Source organism: Humulus lupulus, chromosome 6 (assembly GCF_963169125.1).
Source record: "Humulus lupulus chromosome 6, drHumLupu1.1, whole genome shotgun sequence".
NCBI classification, from domain to species: Eukaryota; Viridiplantae; Streptophyta; class Magnoliopsida; order Rosales; family Cannabaceae; genus Humulus; species Humulus lupulus.
In genome coordinates this window covers 209,920,082-209,942,339 of record NC_084798.1, presented here as the reverse complement: position 1 = coordinate 209,942,339, position 22,258 = coordinate 209,920,082, and positions in this window count along the sequence as shown.

The following is a 22,258-nucleotide window of genomic DNA, read 5'->3' as shown; positions in this document are numbered from 1 at the left end:
TCAAGCGTTCCTAGCTAACATCACGAACGTGGAAAGGGAGACGCCACTTAAGGTTGGAGATGTCCGAGTTATACAAGAATTTCCAGAAGTATTTCTCGATGACTTGCCAGGATTGCTGCCAAATCGAGAAATAGATTTCACGATAGAATTAGTACCAGGCACTGAGCCTATCTCTAAGGCACCATACCGGATGGCACCTACGGAACTCAAGGAGTTAAAGACGCAGCTACAAGAACTCCTAGACTTGGGTTTTATTAGGCCAAGCCATTCACCATGGGAAGCTCCGGTACTATTCGTGAAAAAGAAGGACGAAAGTATGCGGATGTGCATAGACTATCGTGAGTTGAACAAAGTAACGATTAAAGAACAAATACCCGCTACCTCGGATGGATGATTTGTTTGAACAACTCCAAGGCGCGACTGTATTTTCTAAGATCGATTTACGGTCCGGGTATCATCAGCTCAAGGTAAAGGGAGAAGATATTCCTAAGACAGCCTTTAGGACTCGTTATGGACATTATGAGTTCTTGGTTATGTCTTTTGGTCTTACTAACGCACCAGCCACGTTTATGGACTTAATGAATAGGGTCTTCAAGAATTACTTAGATAAAATCGTCGTTGTATTCATCAACGATATCTTAGTATACTCCAAGGATGAAGTAGAGCACGAGGAACATTTGGGGATGATTTTGACACGATTGAAGGAGCATCAACTCTACGCAAAGTTCAAGAAATGCGAGTTTTGGCTTTCGCAAGTGGCGTTCCTCGGGCACATTATATCGAAAGATGGAGTTGCAGTAGATCCATCAAAGGTAGAGGCCGTGAAGGATTGGCCCACACCAAAGAACGCATCAGAAGTAAGAAGCTTCTTAGGGCTAACAGGTTATTATAGGAAGTTTGTAGATGGCTTTTCTAAGATAGCCACTCCACTCACCAACCTGACCCGAAAGCAACAAAAGTTTGACTGGAATGATAAGTGTGAGGAAAGCTTCCACTTGCTTAAGGATAAGCTTTGCTCAACACCAGTACTTAGTGTCCCAACACCCAACGATAAGTTCGTTGTCTACTATGATGCATCAAAGCTAGGATTAGGATGAGTGCTGATGCAAAACGACAAGGTGATAGCCTATGCCTCACGTCAGTTAAAGAAGTATGAGCAACGCTATCCAACTCACGATATGGAGTTGGCAGCGGTGGTCTTTGCGTTAAAAATCTGGTGCCATTATCTTTACGGAGAACGGTGCGAGATTTATACGGACCACAAGAGTTTAAAATACTTCTTTACTCAGAAGGAGCTTAACATGAGGCATCGCCGATGGCTGGAGTTAGTCAAGGATTATGACTGTGAAATCCTATACCACCCAGGGAAGGCGAACGTAGTTGCCGATGCGCTTAGTAGGAAAAGCTATGGGAACTTAGCAGCCTTATCCGGAATAGAAAAGCCGCTGCAGCAGGAGCTTATTAGTGCCAGAATCGAAATGGTTGTAGGCAAGCTGGCTAACTTGTCTATCCAATCGAATCTGCTAGAGGACATACGGATTGGTCAGAGACATGACGGCACGCTAGCAGCACATATGGATGCAGTCAGAGAAGGCAAGAATACCGATTTCTCAATATCTATCCAAGGCTTATTGAGATATAATGATCGGGTATGCGTGCCAAATGATCAAAGTATTAAGAAGACGATTTTAGAAGAAGCGCACAGTACCCCATACTCAGTTCATCCAGGGTCTACCAAGATGACTCATGACATCAAGGTAATCTATTGGTGGCCAGGGATGAAGAAGGACATTGCAGAGTTTGTATCTAAGTGTCTGGTATGCCAGCAGGTGAAAGCGGAGCATCAGCACCCTGCAGGCTTATTACAACCTCTTAGCGTGCCAGAATGGAAGTGGGACGATATAGCCATGGACTTCATGACGGGTCTGCCAAAGATGAATAAGCAGCATGATTCCACTTGGATAGTAATAGATAGGCTAACCAAGTCGGCTCATTTCCTGCCTGTTAAGACTTCATACACGGCAGACCAATATGCAGACATCTACGTCTAAGAGATTATGCGATTGCATGGAATCCCCAAGACGATAGTGTCAGATAGAGGATCGGTGTTTACGTCGAGATTTTGGAGAAGCTTACAGCAAGCCATGGGTACTAAGTTAACTCTTAGTACAACTTTCCATCCTCAGACAGATGGGCAATCCGAGCGTACGATTCAGATCTTAGAGGATATGCTACGCGTGTGTATACTTGATTTCGGAGGATCGTGGAACAAGTACTTACCGCTGATTGAGTTCTCGTACAACAACAGTTACCAGTCGACGATCGGAATGGCACCTTATGAGTTGCTATATGGAAGAAGGTGCCGATCATCGTTGGACTGGGACGAGGTAGGAGAAAGATAACTTCTAGGGCTCGAAGCTGTTAGACAAGCTCAAGAAGCAGTAACGCTTATTAGACAGCGTATGCTTGCTACTCAAAGCCGACAGAAAAGCTATGCGGATACCAAGCGACGCGATATGGAGTTCCAAGTCAGAGATCAAGTCTTCCTGAAGATATCTCCTATGAAAGGTGTCAAGCGGTTCGGGAAGAAAGGCAAGCTTAGTCCCCGATTCATAAGTCCTTTTGAGATATTGGACAAAGTGGGACCAGTTGCGTATAGACTAGCCCTACAACCAGCACTAGCTGATAGTCACAACGTCTTCCACATTTCGATGCTACGCAAATATGTGTCAGACCCATCTCACGTCCTCAAGTACGATACGATAGCGCTCCAGAAAGACTTGAGTTACGAGGAACGACCGATTAGCATCCTAGATAGAGGGATGAAGCAGTTACGGTCCAAGAGCTTTCCTATATTCAAAGTCCTATGGAGCAATAGTTCTGAACTCGAGGCAACGTGGGAGTTGGAGGAGGACATGCAAGGCCGGTATCCAGAGTTATTTGGTAAGTAAATTTCGAGGACGAAATTCTTTTTAGTAGGGGAGAATTGCAGAGTCCAAGAACTTTACTTAGCTAATTGTTTAGTAGTATTATAGTATTTATAGTATTATCTTTTTAATTGTGGATTTTTGGTTCAGACCGGGAATTATTTGGACACTCATAGTAGTACTTATAGATTTTCTAAGTTTAACCTATAGTTTAAGAATATTAATTTTAACCTGAGGTTTGATTAATATGACTGATATTAAGGATAATATTTATTATACTATAAGGTTTAGATAAGAACCAATAGGGTTTTAAGCACATGTTATGAATGGGTGATTAAGGATTAAGTATTTTGAGGATTAAATTTAATAAGGGGTAAAGTTTGAATGCTATAAGGTCAGTCAGCAGCTTTAAATACGTTGAGGGCTTAGTCAAGGCTGTTTACTCCATTCAAATTTAGCTAAAAATGTGTAATTTCATGTTTAAATAATCAGCGTGTGCCGATATATCGCAGCTATGGGGGGCGATATATCGCAGCACGTAGATATGGAAAACACGAGACGATGTACGACAGCCTCGGGCATACTGGCCCAGGCGATATATCGCCTACAGGGGGCGATATATCGCCTCCTTCAGCTTATTTTGAAACATTTTGAAATCGTTTTCCATTCAGCCCTTCAACCTCTTGATAAGTCCAACACCTTTTTGAACGAGTCTTCAGCCTCTTCTGAACGATAATTCAAATTATTTTCACCTAAAAAGCTATTATTTTTATTCAAGTAAAATTAAGATCCTTTCATTCCTAAACTCTATAAATAGGACCTAGTACCCAGCCATTATTCATCTTTTGCTCTAAGTTCAGAGGCTGCATGTGCTAAGTGAGTGTGAGAGTGTAAACACCTGGGTTGGGGAATCATAAGCTTGATCATCTTAAGCTTATCAAACACTTTGGGAAGTAAGGTTTTATAGTATTTCGGTTTGAGGTGTAGATTGGTCTTACAAGTCTTCAAGGTAACCAAAAACTCTAGTTCAATTCTGTACTTTTCTTTTAAGTTCTCATAGTCTTCTACTCAGCCTCTAACCTTAATCTTTATTTTGGTTAGGAAATCTAAGTTCTTGAGCACATAAGTTTTGGTAAGTATGTTTCTCAAAGGTTTAGTCCTTCCATTCCTTTCATTTCTTTTTCTTCAAATCTACTCACCCTGTTATTTATGGTTTTAGGAGTGTTCCAAAAGTCCCAACTCTGTCCTCATATCCCGGTAACTTTGGTAAGGAAAATAGGATAGAATCTATATGTTATATGCTTATGTTATCTTATGTTTTATGCTATGAAATATGTTATAAAACATGTTATGAAATATGTATGTTTTTAGGCTTGGGCATATGACCCATTTGACTAACAAGCCCCAAATAGATTATGGGCATATGACCTACTTAGCTAGTAGGACCCCACTAATCTAATGGGCATATGACTTGTTTAGTCTATGGGACCCCAAGTAATAATGGCCATTATAGTATGTGTATGATAAAGTGTTATGTTATTTCTTTATGTTTTTTTATGAAGTTATGTATATGAACTATGTGTTAGATTTTCCTTGCTGGGCATTAGGCTCATTCCTTTTTGTTTATATGTGCAGGAAAATAGCTATAGTGGCGGTAAGGTTCATGGATGCTTGGGGATTGTGTATCGGTGGTGAATGGATTCAAGGAGTCGAGAGTTCGATTTTCGAGGATGTAGTCTTTATGGTTTTTATATGTATTTTTCCGCACTTATTATGTAACCCCTTCTTATTATATAACATGTTATGTTTTGTTTTTAAGACAATGGGATCCCATATCCTACTTAATATTTTTATGTAAGTAACTCTTATTTTTACAAGCTTCCTAATAAAATTATGGTATTTTCGCAAAGTAAGTTTCATTAAGGATTTGTATGTATAGTTTCGTTATTGGTCCAAAAGTCTAGAGTAGTTGGGTCATTACACATGAGGCCTATCAATCAATCTACATATCAGAACCTGCATTGTTGGACGTAAAGGCCTATCAATCAATCTACAGATCAGAACCTGCATGCAACAACAAAAAAGAAAATAAAATTTTTTGTACAAATAATCATAGGACAAGTAAGTAAAGTAAAGGCTATATTATGACTTGCCTGCTAGATTGTCAAGTATAAAGCTCATTAGGGTCTGGTGGTTCTGGTAACTAGTGAGGTAAGAATCCATAATTAACCTTCTTTTTATTTTCACTAATAAGAAGATATTTGTATTAATCAAGAAAGAGAATACACAGCTATAGCACAGCTATGCTCAACCTTAAATCCAATCTAACCAAAAATTTACCCAATGAAATAATTCTAAATGCACTACAGACTCCCCACCCTCTCTTCTATTCCTCTTACACTTAAGACTTGCCATTTGAAAAACTATTGAAGTTTCTGAAAGGGTCTTTTTAAAAAAAAATAAGTTTCTGAACGGGTCTAATTAAGGATAAGCTCCTTTAAGCCCATCTGCTAAACCATACGGACTGAAAAGGAACAAGAATAGAAGGAACTAGAGTATAAATGAATTCAAAAATGTCATTTCAAGAATTAGAGCAGAATAATATAATATTTAGCCTACTTTGGAGTAATTGGTTTCATCTTTTGTCAACCTAAGCTTGTAGCATGTTTCATTATCTGTTGAAAAATCATAACCTCGAATTTCCAAACAGTGCATAAAATGACATAAGGAAAAAAAAAAAGAAGTGAAAATAGTCCTATTAGCTAGAAAGCTAAAACTACCAACTGATTTCTTTTGAATCTAACTAGCCCTCTAGCATCCAGGAGATAACAAATATAGTACACCATAAATATGATGTCAATTTTATTTTTTGTTGCATGATGATGAATCAAAGACTAGTATTGACTAGAAGAGAGGACAAGCACACTCCACCAATGCAATAAAGATATCCATTCTCTTAACAAATCAGAGAAGGAAACCAGCCAAAGGGCTACCCAATGAAACTTGTAGGAAAATGATTTGCACATTAATTGAAAGGTCAAATCAAATTCAGCACCTACTCTCTCAGTTCACGCAATTAGAGGAGAGGATGATCGAAAACATATTAAGTTCATTCTATTTAAGCTGACTACAAAATTACACCACTGGACAAAACATACTTGTTCTCAGGTTCATATATTAGATAAAAAAAAATGTATTCTCTGCTTTTCCATGCTAAGGCTAACTGCAACCCCTCCCATCTGAATACTTCTTATATTTCTTTACACCCCTCAAAGTTACATGAACACATTGACATTCATGCTTACACAAGATTCGCGTGTAGAGTCCAAGAACTTTACTTAACTAAGTTAGATAGTAGTATAATAGTAATAATAGTATTATCTTTATGTTTTTGGTTCAGACCGGGATTTATTTGGACACTCATAGTAGTACTTGTAGATTTTCTAAGTTTAACCTATAGTTTAGAAATATTAATTTTAACCTAAGGTTTGATTAATATGACTGATATTGAGGATAATATTTAATATACTATAATGTTTAGATAAGAACCAATAAGATAATAGCACATGTCATGCATAGGTTTATTAATGATTAAGTATTTTGAGGATTAAATCTATTAAGGTTAAAATTTGAATACCCTAGGGTCAGTCAGCAGCTTTGAAAACGTTGGAAGGCTTAGTCAAGGCTGTTTACTCAATTTAAATTAAGCTAAAAATGTGTAATTTTGTGTTTAAATATTTAGCGTATGCCGATATATCGCAGCACGAAGATACGAAAAACACGAAACGTTGCACGATTGCCTCGGGCATACTGGCCCAGGCGATATATCGCTTACAGGAGGCGATATATCGCCTCTCTCAGCATATTTTGAAAGTTTTTAAAAACGTTCTCCATTCAAACCTTCAACCTCTTGATAAGTCCAACATCTTTTTGAACGAGTCTTCAGCCTCTGCTGAACGATAATTCAAATGTTTTTCACTTAAAAAGCCATTATTTTTATTCAAGTTAAATGAAGATCTCTTCATTCCTAAACTCTATAAATAGGACCTAGTACCCAGCCAATTATTCATCTATTACTCTAAGTTCAGAGGCTGCAAGTTTCTAGGTGAGTGTGAGAGTGTAAACACTTGGGTTGGGAATTATTAGCTTGACCATTATAAGCTTATCAAACACTTGGGGAAGTAAGGTTTATTCACATTTCGGTTCAAGGTTTAGATTGGTCATATAAGTCTTTAAGGTATTTCCAAACTATAGTCCATTTCTGTATTATGTTCTTTAAAAATTCTCATAGTCTTCTACTCATTCTAACCTTATTCTTATTCTTGGATAGGAAATCCAAGTTCTTAAGCACAAGGTTTTTGGTAAGTATATTTTGATAGCATAGTCCCTTTTTCACTTTCTGTAGAGTCCAAGAACTTTACTTAGCTAATTGTTTAGTAGTATTATAGTATGTTTAGTGTTATCATTGTTACTTTGGATTTTTGGTTCAGACCGGGAGTTATTTGGACACTCATAGTAGTACTTATAGATTTTCTAAGTTTAACCTATAGTTTAAGAATATTAAGTATAACCTAAGGTTTGATTAATGTGACTGATATTAAGGATTATATTATTATATTATAAGGTTTAGACATCAACCAATAGGATTTTAAGCACATGTTTTGAATGGTAATTAAGGATTAAGTATTTTTGAGGATTAAATTAAATAAGGGTAAAAGTTTGAATGTATAGGGTCAGTCAGCAGCTTTGAGCACGTTGAGGGCTTAGTCAAGGCTGTTTAATCCATTCAAACTTAGCTAAAAATGTGTAAATTCGTGTTTAAATATTCAGCGTATGCCGATATATCGCAGCTATAGGGGGCGATATGTCGCAGCACGTAGATACGGAAAACACGAATCGATGCACGGTCGCCTCGGGAACAAAGGTCCAGGCGATATATCGCCTATAGGGGGCGATATATCGCCTCCACCAGCATGAATTCAAATACATTTGAATTCTTTTCCCTTCAGCCATTCAAACTCCTTCAACAGTCCAGCATCTTCTGAACGAGTCTTCAGCCTCTGCTGAACGATTATTCAAATGATTTTCACCTAAAAAGCCATTATTTTTATTCAAGTAAAATCAAGATATTTTCATTCCCAAACTCTATAAATAGGACCTAGTACCCAGCCATTATTCACCATTTGCTCTAAGTTCAGAGGCTGCTAGTGTTAAGTGAGTGAGAGAGTGTAAACACTTGGTTTGGGGAAAAACTATAAGCTTAAACATCATAAGCTTATCAAACACTTGGGAAGTAAGTGAGTGCTATAGTATTTCGGTGGATGTTAGATTGATCTTGCAATCTTTGAGGTAAACCCAAAACTCTAGTCCTTTCTGTATTCTATGTTATTTCTTTTCTCAAAACCTTCTACTCAGTCCCCTAACCTTATTCTTATTTTTGGTTAGGGAATCCAAGTTCTTAAGCACTTAAGTGGTGGTAAGCATATTTTCGTTTAATGGTTTAGTCTTCCTATTCTCTTTCATTTCATCTCCTTTCTTTAGACTCACCCTTGTTCATTGTGGTTTTAGGAGTGTTCCAAAAGTCCTAACTCAGTCCATTTTATCCCGGTAACTTTGGTAAGGAAAATAGGCTAGAATTAATATGTTATGTGCTTATGTTATCTATATGTTTATGTTATTAAAAGTGTTATGATATGTATATGTGTATGTAGGCTTGGGCATATGACCCATATGACTAACAAGACCCCAAATGGGTTATGGGCATATGACCTACTTAGCTAGTAGGACCCCATTAACCCCATGGGCATATGCTTGTTTAGTCTATGGGACCCCAAGTAATAATGGCCATTATAATAAGTGTATGTTATATGTATTATGTTAAGTCTTTATGTTTTCTTATGAAATTGTGTATATGACTATGTGTTAGGTTTTTCCTTGCTGGGCATTAGGCTCACTCCTTTCTGTTTATGTGCAGGAAAATAAGCTTAGAGGCGGTAAGATTCGTGATGCTTGGGAGGATGTGTATCGATGATGAATGGAGTCAAGGGGCCGAGCGTTATCGATTCGAGGATGTAGTCTCCTTTTATGTTTTTTTATGGTTTTACATGTATTTTCCGCATTATTATGTAATGTCTTTTATTTTAAATCTAATTTTGTTTTAAAGACAATGGGATCCCAAAATCCTTCTTAGTATTCGTTTTTTTTGTAAATAACTCTTATTTTCAAGTTACTCAATAAATTATGGTATTTTCGTAAAATGTAAGTTTTTATGTATAGTTTCGATAATGGTCCAATTAGTCTAGATTAGTGGGTCATTACACTTTCATCCCTTTTCTTCAATATACTCACCATATTATAAATGGTTTTTAGGAGTGTTCCAAGGTCCCAAATCAGTTCCCATATCCTGGTTATTTTGGTAAGGAAAATAGGATAGGATTTATGTGTTATATGCTTTTATATGTTATCTTATGATTTTATGTTATGTAATATGTTATGCTAAGTATGATTGTAGACTTGGGCATATGACCTGTATGACTAACAAGCCCCAAATAGATTATGGGCATATGACTTGCTTAGCTAGCAAGACCCCACTAATCTAATGGGCATATGACTTGTTTAGTTTATGGGACCCCAAGTAATAATGGCCATTATAGTATGTATGTGACATAAGTGTTATGGTATGTTTTTATGTTGCATTATGAATTTTTATGTATATGGCTATATGTTAGATTTTCCTTGCTGGGCATTAGGCTCATTCCTTTTATGTTTATATGTGCAGGAAAATAGCTATTGTGGCGGGAAATGTTCGTGGATGCTTGGGGAATGTGTATTGAGGCAGAATGGATTCAAGGAGTCGAGAGTTTCGATTTCGAGGATGAAGTCTTTGTTTTATGGTTTATGTGTATTTTTCCGCACCTATTTATGTAATCTCCTTTTTATTACAATTAAGTTATGTTTTCCTTTTTTTAAAACAATGGGATCCCATATCTTGCTTTGAGTTTATGTAAGTTTAACATTTGTTTTTACAAGTTTTAATAAAGTTTTGATCTTTTTACTTGTAAGTTTTGTCAAAGATTAGTGTCTATGTATAGTTTTCGTTATGGTCCAAGGTCTAGAGTAGTTGGGTCATTACAAAATGGGCCTTAACAACTAGGATTGTGTGGAGGAGGGTTGGGTCCAGTATGCTGTTCCCCCTACTAAGGCCCTCATACTTCCATACAAGGTCCAAAGATAGGATTTTAAACATTCGTTTTATTAATTGATTATGCCCACTATAGTCATGCAAAGTAAATGGGCATTCACAAGTGGAACCACACAAAAGAGAGGAATTTAAACTTTGCATTTTCTAATTAGCCCAAATATAACCTATCATTTTATGAATGTTTTATTTACCAAAATTCATATAGTAAGCAAACTTATTACCCATTATATGCATATAAGCCCAATGGCAAAAATACCATATATAGTGCAAACAGACATGTTATAATTGGATGAGTCTAAGCATGTTACTGTATGAGCAAATCTATGTAAAAATACCACACATTATTTCATTTACAAAAATACCACAATTAATTTTCTAGAATTTATCCAAAATTTGAATTAATTAAATTTTTGCACAAATAAATAAGCCAGTTTAAATGAAATTTATCAACAATTAACAAAAGTTAATTTAAATTTCATTTATCAACAATCAACTTAGTTTGGTTCATTTTGAAAAATATTAATTTAATTTAAATAGAATTTATCAACAATTAACCAAATTTAATTTAAATCCCATTAATTTTTTATTATTAATTGGTTTGTAAAACATGACATTTTTAAAATTTTAACCAGTTATAAATTGTAATCAAATATCAATAGCTATTTGTAGAGTCCAAGAACTTTACTTAGCTAAGACAGATAGTAGTATGATAGTATTTATAGCATTATCTTTGTTACTATGGATTTTTGGTTCAGACCGGGAGTTATTTGGACACTCATAGTAGTACTTATAGATTTTCTAAGTTTAACCTATAGTTTAAGAATATTAAGTATAACCTAAGGTTTGATTAATGTGACTGATATTAAGGATTATATTATTATATTATAAGGTTTAGACATCAACCAATAGGATTTTAAGCACATGTTTTGAATGGTAATTAAGGATTAAGTATTTTTGAGGATTAAATTAAATAAGGGTAAAGTTTGAATGTTATAGGGTCAGTCAGCAGCTTTGAGTACGTTGAGGGCTTAGTCAGGGCTGTTTACTCCATTCAAACTTAGCTAAAAATGTGTAAATTCGTGTTTAAATATTCAGCGTATGCCGATATATCGCAGCTATAGGGGGCGATATATCGCAGCACGTAGATACGGAAAACACGAATCGATGCACGGTCGCCTCGGGAACAAAGGTCCAGGCGATATATCGCCTATAGGGGGCGATATATCGCCTCCACCAGCATGTTTTCAAATACTTTTGAATTCTTTTCCTTTCAGCCATTCAAACTCCTTCAACAGTCCAGCATCTTGTGAACGAGTCTTCAGCCTCTGCTGAACGATTATTCAAATGATTTTCACCTAAAAAGCCATTATTTTTATTCAAGTAAAATCAAGATATTTTCATTCCCAAACTCTATAAATAGGACCTAGTACCCATCCATTATTCACCATTTTCTCTAAGTTCAGAAGCTGCTAGTGTTAAGTGAGTGTGAGAGTGTAAACACTTGGTTGGGGAAAAACTATAACCTTAAACATCATAAGCTTATCAAACACTTTGGGAAGTGAATTCTATAGTATTTCGGTGAAGGTTAGAGTGATCTTGCAATCTTTGAGGTAAACCCAAAACTCTAGTTCCTTTCTGTATTTTATGTTATTTCCTTTCTCAAAACCTTCTACTCAGTCCCCTAACCTTATTCTTATTTTGGTTAGGGAATCAAAGCTCTTAAGCATATAAGTTGGTAAGTATGTTTTTATGGTTTAGTCTTTCCATCTCTTTCATTTCATCTCCTTTCTTTAGACTCACTCTTTCTTATGGTTTTAGGAGTGTTCCAAAAGTCCCAACTCAGTCCATAATCCCGGTAACTTTGGTAAGGAAAATAGGCTAGAATCTATATGTTTATGTTTATGTTATCATATGTGTTATGTTATGATATGTTATGAATGTGTTATGAATTTGTTATGCATGTGTTTGTTGTAGGCTTGGGCTTATGCCCTATTTGACTAACAAGACCCCAAAAAGATTGTGGGCATATGCCTATTTAGCTGGTAGGACCCCACTAATCTCATGGGCATAAGCTTGTTTAGTCTATGGGACCCCAAGTAATAATGGCCATTATAATAAGTGAATTATGTGTTATGATATGTCTTTACGTTATTATGAAATTATGTTTATGTTTATGACTATGTGTTAGATTTTTCCTTGCTGGGCATTAGGCTCATTCCTTTCTGTTTATGTGCAGGAAATAAGCTTTAGAGGTGGAAAGATTCGTGACGCTTAGAGGATGTGTATCGATGGTGAATGGAGTCAAGGGGCCGAGCGTTATTCGATTCGAGGATGTAGTCTTGTTTATGTTTTTTATGGTTTTAAATGTATTTTCCGCATTTTCTATGCAACTCTTTTTAGTTTTTAAGTTATTTTTGTTTTAAAGACAATGGGTACCCATATCCTACTTATTTTATGAAAGTAACCTTTGTTTCCATAAGTTTTCAATAAAATTATGGTATTTCCGCAAAAATGTAAGTTTTATGTATAGATTCGTTAATGGTCCAAGTAGTCTAGATTAGTGGGTCGTTACAGTTGGTATCAGAGCAAACGGTTCCTTCGCATGAAGTTCTCCTCGATACACACGCTCAAAGCTCCGAATCGGACCGCCAAGTAAGTGTTTAAGTTACAAGTTACAAGTTACTTTGTCTATGTGTATAGCTAACGACTTTAGTGTTTATGTTTCAGTTAAGAATGAATGGAGCTTTAAGCAATGAGGATATCCGAGCCATTAAGTCTTTAAAAAGAATAAGGGAGCCAAGAAACACCGTAGGAGCACTAGAAAAGATCACTCGAAGATTGATCTTGTTCCACAAAGAGATAGGTCACCTTCAAGAATCTAGGCAAATTATGATGAGAGCTGCAGAACAATATGTCCTAGTAATTAGGCTTTTAAAAGATTTTCCTTCAGCAATTTTAACTTTAGAAGAAATATGGGAGAATATAAATAATGATGATGACTTACAAGCAGCCCTAAGATATTATTCTCTCATACTTAAGTTCACCTATGATTTAGAGTTTCAATTCACTAATGAGCAAAGGATCTTCTTGAATCTTCCCCGAGGAAATTTTGAGGCTCAAGACAATGATGATTATAAGGAGATAGATAATGATATGCTAGATGAAGGATCGGATGTAGAAGATCCCGATTTTTAGAATAGCTAGTTTTTCATTGTTTGTTTTGTTTATTTCTTTATTTTATGATTGTAATAAGTGAAAATCTTTTTCCAAATTGATTTCATGTTATTTTATTTTCATGTATGAGTTTAATTTTATTTTCGCAATCATAATAAGTAATAAATAAAATGAATAATGACTAAGTTCAGTGAGGGTGGATACAAATCAATGAACCAAGTTTCCTTATTGAGAGTTAGGGGGCCTTAGTAGTGGGAACGATTTTACTGATCCCAGCCCTCCCTCAATATGGTTAACTTTGGAACAAAGATAAGTTTCGAGCCTGAGAATTAAGTCATATAGGATGATTAGAAACACACCTAGAAAATAAAGATGACTTGTTTTTCTAAGTATAGAAACCCACTCTAATAATAAATAAAGACCTATATAATTTTTCATAAGAAGTCATAATAAATAGGTCCGAGATATGTTTGTTTTAGAATAAGTTTTTGCCTTAGAGCCTATTAGGGTAAGTTCTAACAAGTTCTCGACTGTTAGAACTTTTGGTGAAGATGTCGCTCCGAAGATCTGCACGCACCAACGGAAACGCCTCCAACGTTGTTCCAACGATCAATGATGCCCTCCAGTTCGCAGAAGAGGAGTGCGTACTACTACTAGCCGCAACGCACCGACACCGTCAGCTGACAACACCGCGGAAATCGCTAGACGGTGACAACAAATCGAGGAACTCTTGCAGCAACAACATCAACAGGCGCAGCCTCAGCCTCCGCCGCAACCGCAGCCGCAGCTACAACAAATGGCCCTAGCACCCCAACATGTTGGTCCATATGGGGGATGGCTAGTGACGAACTACGCGCCACATCCAGTACCGAATATGGAGTCAGTGTATGAGAAGATTCCGCAAGCAGCTCGCTCCAAACTTCGAAGGGACTATAGACCCCTTTGAGGCAGAAGAGTGGCTAAGGAATGTGAAGCCAATTCTTATGCGCATGAACCTCAGTAATACGGACCGCATATCCTGCGTCTCGTCATTACTCAAGAAGGATGCCAAAATATGGTGGGACTTAGTTCACCTGACTAACGATGTCACCACCATAATATGGACAAGATTTGTGGAGCCGTTCCACAAGAAGTATTACTCCTTGGCAGTCATCGCTAATGGTAGAAGAATATGCTCATCAGTTCAACAGATTGGTCAAGTTTGCACCAGAGTTGGTACCAACCAACTTTACGAGGTTGACCAAGTTCATCAGAGGACTTAGACCAAAGATGGAATTAGGGGTTAAGTTAGCAAACCTGGGAACCACTACCTATGCCAATGTTCTAGAAACGACAATTGAAGTAGAAAGGATTCTGATGAATGTTAGTGAGGAGAAGAAGGATTAAACGATGGTTCCAGACCAAAGTCTTTGCATTGACCCAAGGAGGAACCCATGCTAGTAACAAGGATTTACAGGTCAGATCCTATCCTCGATAGTATATGTTCTAGTATCACTTGATTGGTAGCTGTATACTCGTAGATCTCGTTAGGAATGATAGAAAAACTAGACAAACCTAGTGAAAGATTTAGAACTAGGTTTGTAACCGAGTTGCCTTCGGGCAAAGTAGTTCTATCATCACGAATAGTACGAGGCGTACCGATCAAGATTGAGGACATAGAACTAGAAGGAGACCTGATAGAGCTAGTGATCAAGGACTTCGACGTAATACTAGGCATGGATTGGCTAGCACGGCATGGCGCAACGATCGACAGCAAACGCAAGAAGGTGATGTTCGAGACTCCTGACGGCCAGAGACGATGCTTCATGGGACAAGCTTCAGGATTACGCACCAATTTAGTGTCATCTCTCAAAGCTCAACAAAGGATAGAGAAAGGATGTCAAGTATTCTTAGCCAGCAGCACGAACATGGAAAAGAAGACGCCACTTAAGGATGGAGATGTTCGAGTTATACAAGAATTTCCAGAGGTATTTTCCGATGACTTGCCAGGATTGCCGCCAACTCAAGAGATAGACTTCACGATAGAATTAGTACCGGGCACCGAGCCTATCTCTAAGGCACCATACCGAATGGCACCTACGGAACTCAAGGAGTTAAAGACACAGCTACAAGAACTCCTAGACTTGGGTTTCATTAGGCCAAGCCATTCACCATCGGGAGCTCCGGTACTATTCGTAAAGAAGAAGGACGGAAGTATGCGCATGTGCATAGACTACCGAGAGCTGAATAAAGTAACAATTAAGAACAAATACCCGCTACCTCGGTTGATGATTTGTTTGATCAACTCCGAGGCGCAACTGTATTTTCTAAGATCGATCTACGGTCCGGGTATCATCAGCTCAAGGTAAAGGGAGAAGATATTCCTAAGGCAGCCTTTAGGACTCGTTATGGACACTACGAGTTCTTGGTTATGTCTTTTGGTCTTACTAACGCGCCAGCCGCGTTTAAGGACTTAATGAATAGGGTCTCCAAGGACTACTTGGGTAAATTCGTCGTTGTGTTCATCGACGACATTTTAATTTACTCCAAGGATGAAGTGGAGCACGAGGAATACTTGAGGATGATTTTGACGCGATTGAAGGAGCATCAACTCTACGCCAAGTTCAAGAAATGCGAGTTTTGGCTTTCTCACAAGTGGCGTTCCTCGGGCACATCATATCGAAAGACAGAGTTGCAGTAGATCCATCAAAAGTAGAGGCCGTGAAAGATTGGCCTAGACCAAAGAACGCGTCAGAAATAAGAAGCTTCTTAGGGCTAGCAGGTTATTATAGAAAGTTGTAGAGGGCTTTTTCTAAGATAGCCACTCCACTCACCAACCTGACCCGGAAGCAACAAAAGTTTAACTGGAACGATAAGTGTGAAGAAAGTTTCCAGTTGCTTAAAGATAAGCTTTGCTCAACACCAGTACTTAGTGTCCCAACACCCAACGATAAGTTCGTTGTCTACTGCGATGCATCAAAGCTAGGATTGGGATGCGTGTTGATGCAAAACGACAAGGTGATAGCCTATGCCTCACATCAGTTAAAGGAGTATGAACAACGCTATCCAACTCACGATATGGAGTTGGCAGCGGTGGTCTTTGCGTTAGAAATCTGGCGCCATTATCTTTACGGAGAATGGTGCAAGATTTATACGGACCACAAAAGTTTAAAATACTTCTTTACGCAGAAGAAGCTCAACATGAGGCAACGCAGGTGGTTAGAATTAGTCAAGGATTACGAATGTGAAATCCTATACCACTCGGGGAAGGCGAACGTAGTCGCCGATGCGCTTAGTAGGAAAAGCTATGGGAACTTAGCAGCCTTATCCGGAATAGAAAAGCCGCTACAGCAGGAGCTTATCAGTGCCAGAATAGAAGTGGTTGTAGACAAGCTGGCTAACCTGTCTATCCAATCAAATTTGTTAGAGGATATACGAATTGGTCAAGGACATGACGACACACTAGCAGCACATATGGAAGCATTCAGAGAAGGCAAGAGTACCGATTTCTCAATATCTAGCCAAGGATTATTGAGATATAAGGATCGGGTATGCGTGCCAAGTGATCGGAGTATTAAGAAGACGATCCTAGAAGAAGCGCACAGCACCCCGTACTCAGTTCATCCAGGGTCTACCAAGATGACTCATGACATCAAGGCAGTCTATTGGTGGCCAGGGATGAAGAAGGACATAGCGGAGTATGTATCTAAGTGTCTGGTATGCCATCAAGTGAAAGCAGAGCATCAGCGGCCTGCAGGTTTATTGCAACCGCTTAGCATACCAGAATGGAAGTGGGACGATATAGCCATGGACTTCGTAACGGGTCTGCCAAAGAAGAATAAACAGCATGATTCCGCTTGGATAGTCATAGATAGACTAACCAAGTCAGCTCATTTTCTACCTGTTAAGACTTCATATACGGCAGACCAACATGCAGACATCTACATCCAGGAGATTGTACGATTGCATGGAATCCCCAAGACGATAGTGTCAGATAGAGGATCAGTATTTATGTCAAGATTTTGGAGAAGCTTACAGCAAGCTATAGGTACTAAATTAAGCCTTAGTACAACTTTCCATCCTCAGACAGATGGGCAGTTTAAGCGTACGATTCAGATCTTAGAGGTATGCTACGCGCGTGTATACTTGATTTCGGAGGATCGTGGAACAAGTACTTACCGCTGATCGAGTTCTCGTACAACAACAGCTACCAGTCAACGATCGGAATGGCATCTTATGAGTTGCTATATGGACGAAGGTACCGATCACCGTTGCACTAGGACGAGGTAGGAGAAAGGCAGCTTCTAAGGCCCGAAGCTGTTAGACAAGCTCAAGAAGTAGTAACGCTTATTAGACAGCGTATGCTGGCTGCTCAAAGCCGTCAGAAAAGATATGCGGATACCAAGCGACGCGATGTGGAATTCCAAGTTGGAGATCAAGATATCTCCTATGAAAAGTGTCAAGCGGTTCGGAAAGAAAGGCAAGCTTAGTCCCCGATTCTTAGGTCCTTTTAGATATTGGACAAAGTGGGAACAGTTGCGTATAGACTAGCCTACCGCCAACATTAGCCGATAGTCACAACATCTTCCACATCTCAATGTTACGCAAATATGTGTCAGACCCATCTCACGTCCTCAAATACGATACCATAGCGCTCCAGAAAGACTTAAGTTATGAGGAACGACCGGTTAGCATCCTAGATAGGGGGATGAAGCAGTTACGGTCCAAGAGCTTTCCTATAGTCAAAGTCCTATGGAGCAATAGTTCTGAATGCGAGGCAACGTGGGAGTTGGAGGAGGACATGCAAGGCCGGTATCCGGAGTTATGTGATAAGTAAATTTCGAGGACGAAATTCTTTTTAGTAGGGGAGAATTGTAGAGTCCAAGAACTTTCCTTAGCTAAGATAGATAGTAGTATGATAGTATTTATAGCATTATCTTTGTTACTATGGATTTTTGGTTCAGACCGGGAGTTATTTGGACACTCATAGTAGTACTTATAGATTTTCTAAGTTTAACCTATAGTTTAAGAATATTAAGTATAACCTAAGGTTTGATTAATGTGACTGATATTAAGGATTATATTATTATATTATAAGGTTTAGACATCAACCAATAGGATTTTAAGCACATGTTTTGAATGGTAATTAAGGATTAAGTATTTTTGAGGATTAAATTAAATAAGGGTAAAGTTTGAATGTTATAGGGTCAGTCAGCAGCTTTGAGTACGTTGAGGGCTTAGTCAGGGCTGTTTACTCCATTCAAACTTAGCTAAAAATGTGTAAATTCGTGTTTAAATATTCAGCGTATGCCGATATATCGCAGCTATAGGGGGCGATATATCGCAGCACGTAGATACGGAAAACACGAATCGATGCACGGTCGCCTCGGGAACAAAGGTCCAGGCGATATATCGCCTATAGGGGGCGATATATCGCCTCCACCAGCATGTTTTCAAATACTTTTGAATTCTTTTCCTTTCAGCCATTCAAACTCCTTCAACAGTCCAGCATCTTGTGAACGAGTCTTCAGCCTCTGCTGAACGATTATTCAAATGATTTTCACCTAAAAAGCCATTATTTTTATTCAAGTAAAATCAAGATATTTTCATTCCCAAACTCTATAAATAGGACCTAGTACCCAGCCATTATTCACCATTTTCTCTAAGTTCAGAAGCTGCTAGTGTTAAGTGAGTGTGAGAGTGTAAACACTTGGTTGGGGAAAAACTATAACCTTAAACATCATAAGCTTATCAAACACTTTGGGAAGTGAATTCTATAGTATTTCGGTGAAGGTTAGAGTGATCTTGCAATCTTTGAGGTAAACCCAAAACTCTAGTTCCTTTCTGTATTTTATGTTATTTCCTTTCTCAAAACCTTCTACTCAGTCCCCTAACCTTATTCTTATTTTGGTTAGGGAATCCAAGCTCTTAAGCATATAAGTTGGTAAGTATGTTTTTATGGTTTAGTCTTTCCATCTCTTTCATTTCATCTCCTTTCTTTAGACTCACTCTTTCTTATGGTTTTAGGAGTGTTCCAAAAGTCCCAACTCAGTCCATAATCCCGGTAACTTTGGTAAGGAAAATAGGCTAGAATCTATATGTTTATGTTTATGTTATCATATGTGTTATGTTATGATATGTTATGAATGTGTTATGAATTTGTTATGCATGTGTTTGTTGTAGGCTTGGGCTTATGCCCTATTTGACTAACAAGACCCCAAAAAGATTGTGGGCATATGCCTATTTAGCTGGTAGGACCCCACTAATCTCATGGGCATAATCTTGTTTAGTCTATGGGACCCCAAGTAATAATGGCCATTATAATAAGTGAATTATGTGTTATGATATGTCTTTACGTTATTATGAAATTATGTTTATGTTTATGACTATGTGTTAGATTTTTCCTTTCTGGGCATTAGGCTCATTCCTTTCTGTTTATGTGCAGGAAATAAGCTTTAGAGGTGGAAAGATTCGTGACGCTTAGAGGATGTGTATCGATGGTGAATGGAGTCAAGGGGCCGAGCGTTATTCGATTCGAGGATGTAGTCTTGTTTATGTTTTTTATGGTTTTAAATGTATTTTCCACATTTTCTATGTAACTCTTTTTAGTTTTTAAGTTATTTTTGTTTTAAAGACAATGGGTACCCATATCCTACTTATTTTATGAAAGTAACCTTTGTTTCCATAAGTTTTCAATAAAATTATGGTATTTCCGCAAAAATGTAAGTTTTATGTATAGATTCGTTAATGGTCCAAGTAGTCTAGATTAGTGGGTCGTTACACTATTTTTTGAAAAAGTATCTTAAACAATTAAAAAAATTCAAATATGCATAAATATATCTAGTCAACAAATTTTGAAATTTTAAATAATTTAAATATTAAAATCCATAGCATAATCTGATATTAATATTTTCAAATATAAGATTTAAAAAAAAAATATCAAGTATTAAAAAAATATCTTTAATATCTGATAACTTAATTCTAATATTTTAATTTATAAAATATTTAAAATTAATTAGTTAACCTATTTTTAAATTTGAATTTGAAACTTTGTAGAAAATATTTAATTTTTTAAGGATCAAACAACAAAAATATCGTATTTCAAAAAAGATATTTTTAAATGATAGAAAAAATAAGACATTTTTGTATTAACCCATTAAGAAATACATTCAAAATTCAAATTTTAAGAAAAAAATTATCCGAGGTCGCGGCCAATGAAAGTTGGTGGCCACTGACATGGGACAATTCCGGGCATTTTTCGCGTTCTGGTCGCAGCAAGGGGTTAATGGTGGGCGCTACCACTAGCCGCAGATACCCAGGGCGCGACCACAATCCGAAAAAAAAATTTAATTTTTTTTTTGTGTAATTTTTCAACCCAAAAACGTTTTCTAAATAATTTTACCATGTTTTACATCAAATAAAGCATTTATATAAAAATTATTTGCAAAGAAACACATAACAAAATAACCCAAATTAGCTAATAATCACATAAGAATCAATATGCTTCATTAAAAACATGAATTCCATCCAATTACTCAACACATCAAATAATTCAATTTTTACCATGTGCATGCATAAAAATAATAATTACCAAAGGCCTCATACTAGTTGTTGGGAAAACTTATACATGATCTTGTTTATTTTCATGCAAATCATATATTACACAAATTAATATAAGACAACTTATAACATGTTTCTATAATTGAATTTAAACAGAAATAATGATAAGAACGCTTACATTATACGCAGCAGAATGTATTAGTCCTTCCTTCAGTTTCTCTAACTCTTGTATCCTTTCTGTCGCAGGTTATCACCAAGAAACTGAACCGATATTTAAATTTCTTTACAACCTTCCACAGTATCCTTAAAATCACCTAGACTAGAGTGGGTAATTCTCAACACATGAGATAGATACAAAGAGAAGAAGAGAAGACAATTTAGAGGCTTAGAAAATGACTTTTTGCTGTAGAGAGAATCTAAAAACTAAAGTATCAAAACTAGATGTTCTGTTCTTCTATTCATCTGTTCAGATCGTCTCAATCTTCTTCTTCAACTCTCACTTAACATTCCTTTTAGAGGCTCAATTAGATCATTTATTTAATTATAAAATTAATAAAATAATAGGTAATATCAGCCAGGATCTTATATATATAGATATATTAAATCACATACAAATAGATTAGATATTACCTCTTGAAGCCTATCAAGTATCCACAAATCTTTTTGTATAAATCAACGATCTTCCAATCTAGATTCTGAAAGCTCGCACCTTGATCTTCCAGAGCAATCCTCAAACACACAAGGGCATGTTTTGGCACGTAGGATTCATAAGGTTGATTTAGGACTCTCTAGAAGTACTCAACACATGAGATCTAGAGAGGTTTTATTGAGAGAGAATGTACTGAATATTTTTTTAGGTTTAAAAAAACTATCGCTTTCTTTTTTGAGATAGGGTTTGACAGTCTATGAAAATCACTTCTTCTTGAAAAGTATTGCTCTTTTCATTTTTATGAAGATAATTAACTAATTTAATTATTCTTTATTTTATTTAAATTTAAACTGATGAAATATAACCTATTTAATTATTTAATTTAAATCATATTTAAAAAATAATTAAATATATACAATTAAATAAACAAATTATTTGAAATTCAAAATTCAAATCCCAGGGATAGGAGATCCCTGTGTGTGGTGCCACAATCACTGTGTAGTGAGTTTGTCGCCCCCCAGATTAGGGTTATCTTTTGTAACATCCCATATTTTGAACATCGTTAGTAGGCGGTTGAAGCCGATGAAGAATTTTGTGAAATATTATTTTGATAATTAATATTAAGTGAAATTATGTTATTTCGTGAATTTTATAGCTGTTGTGCTAATTTTATAAAGGGTTTAGGCCTATGCAAAGAAAATTGGTCTTGGACCGATGGGCAAACCCTAATAACGAAAAAAATCTTGGATTTGGTAAAATGAGGAACAC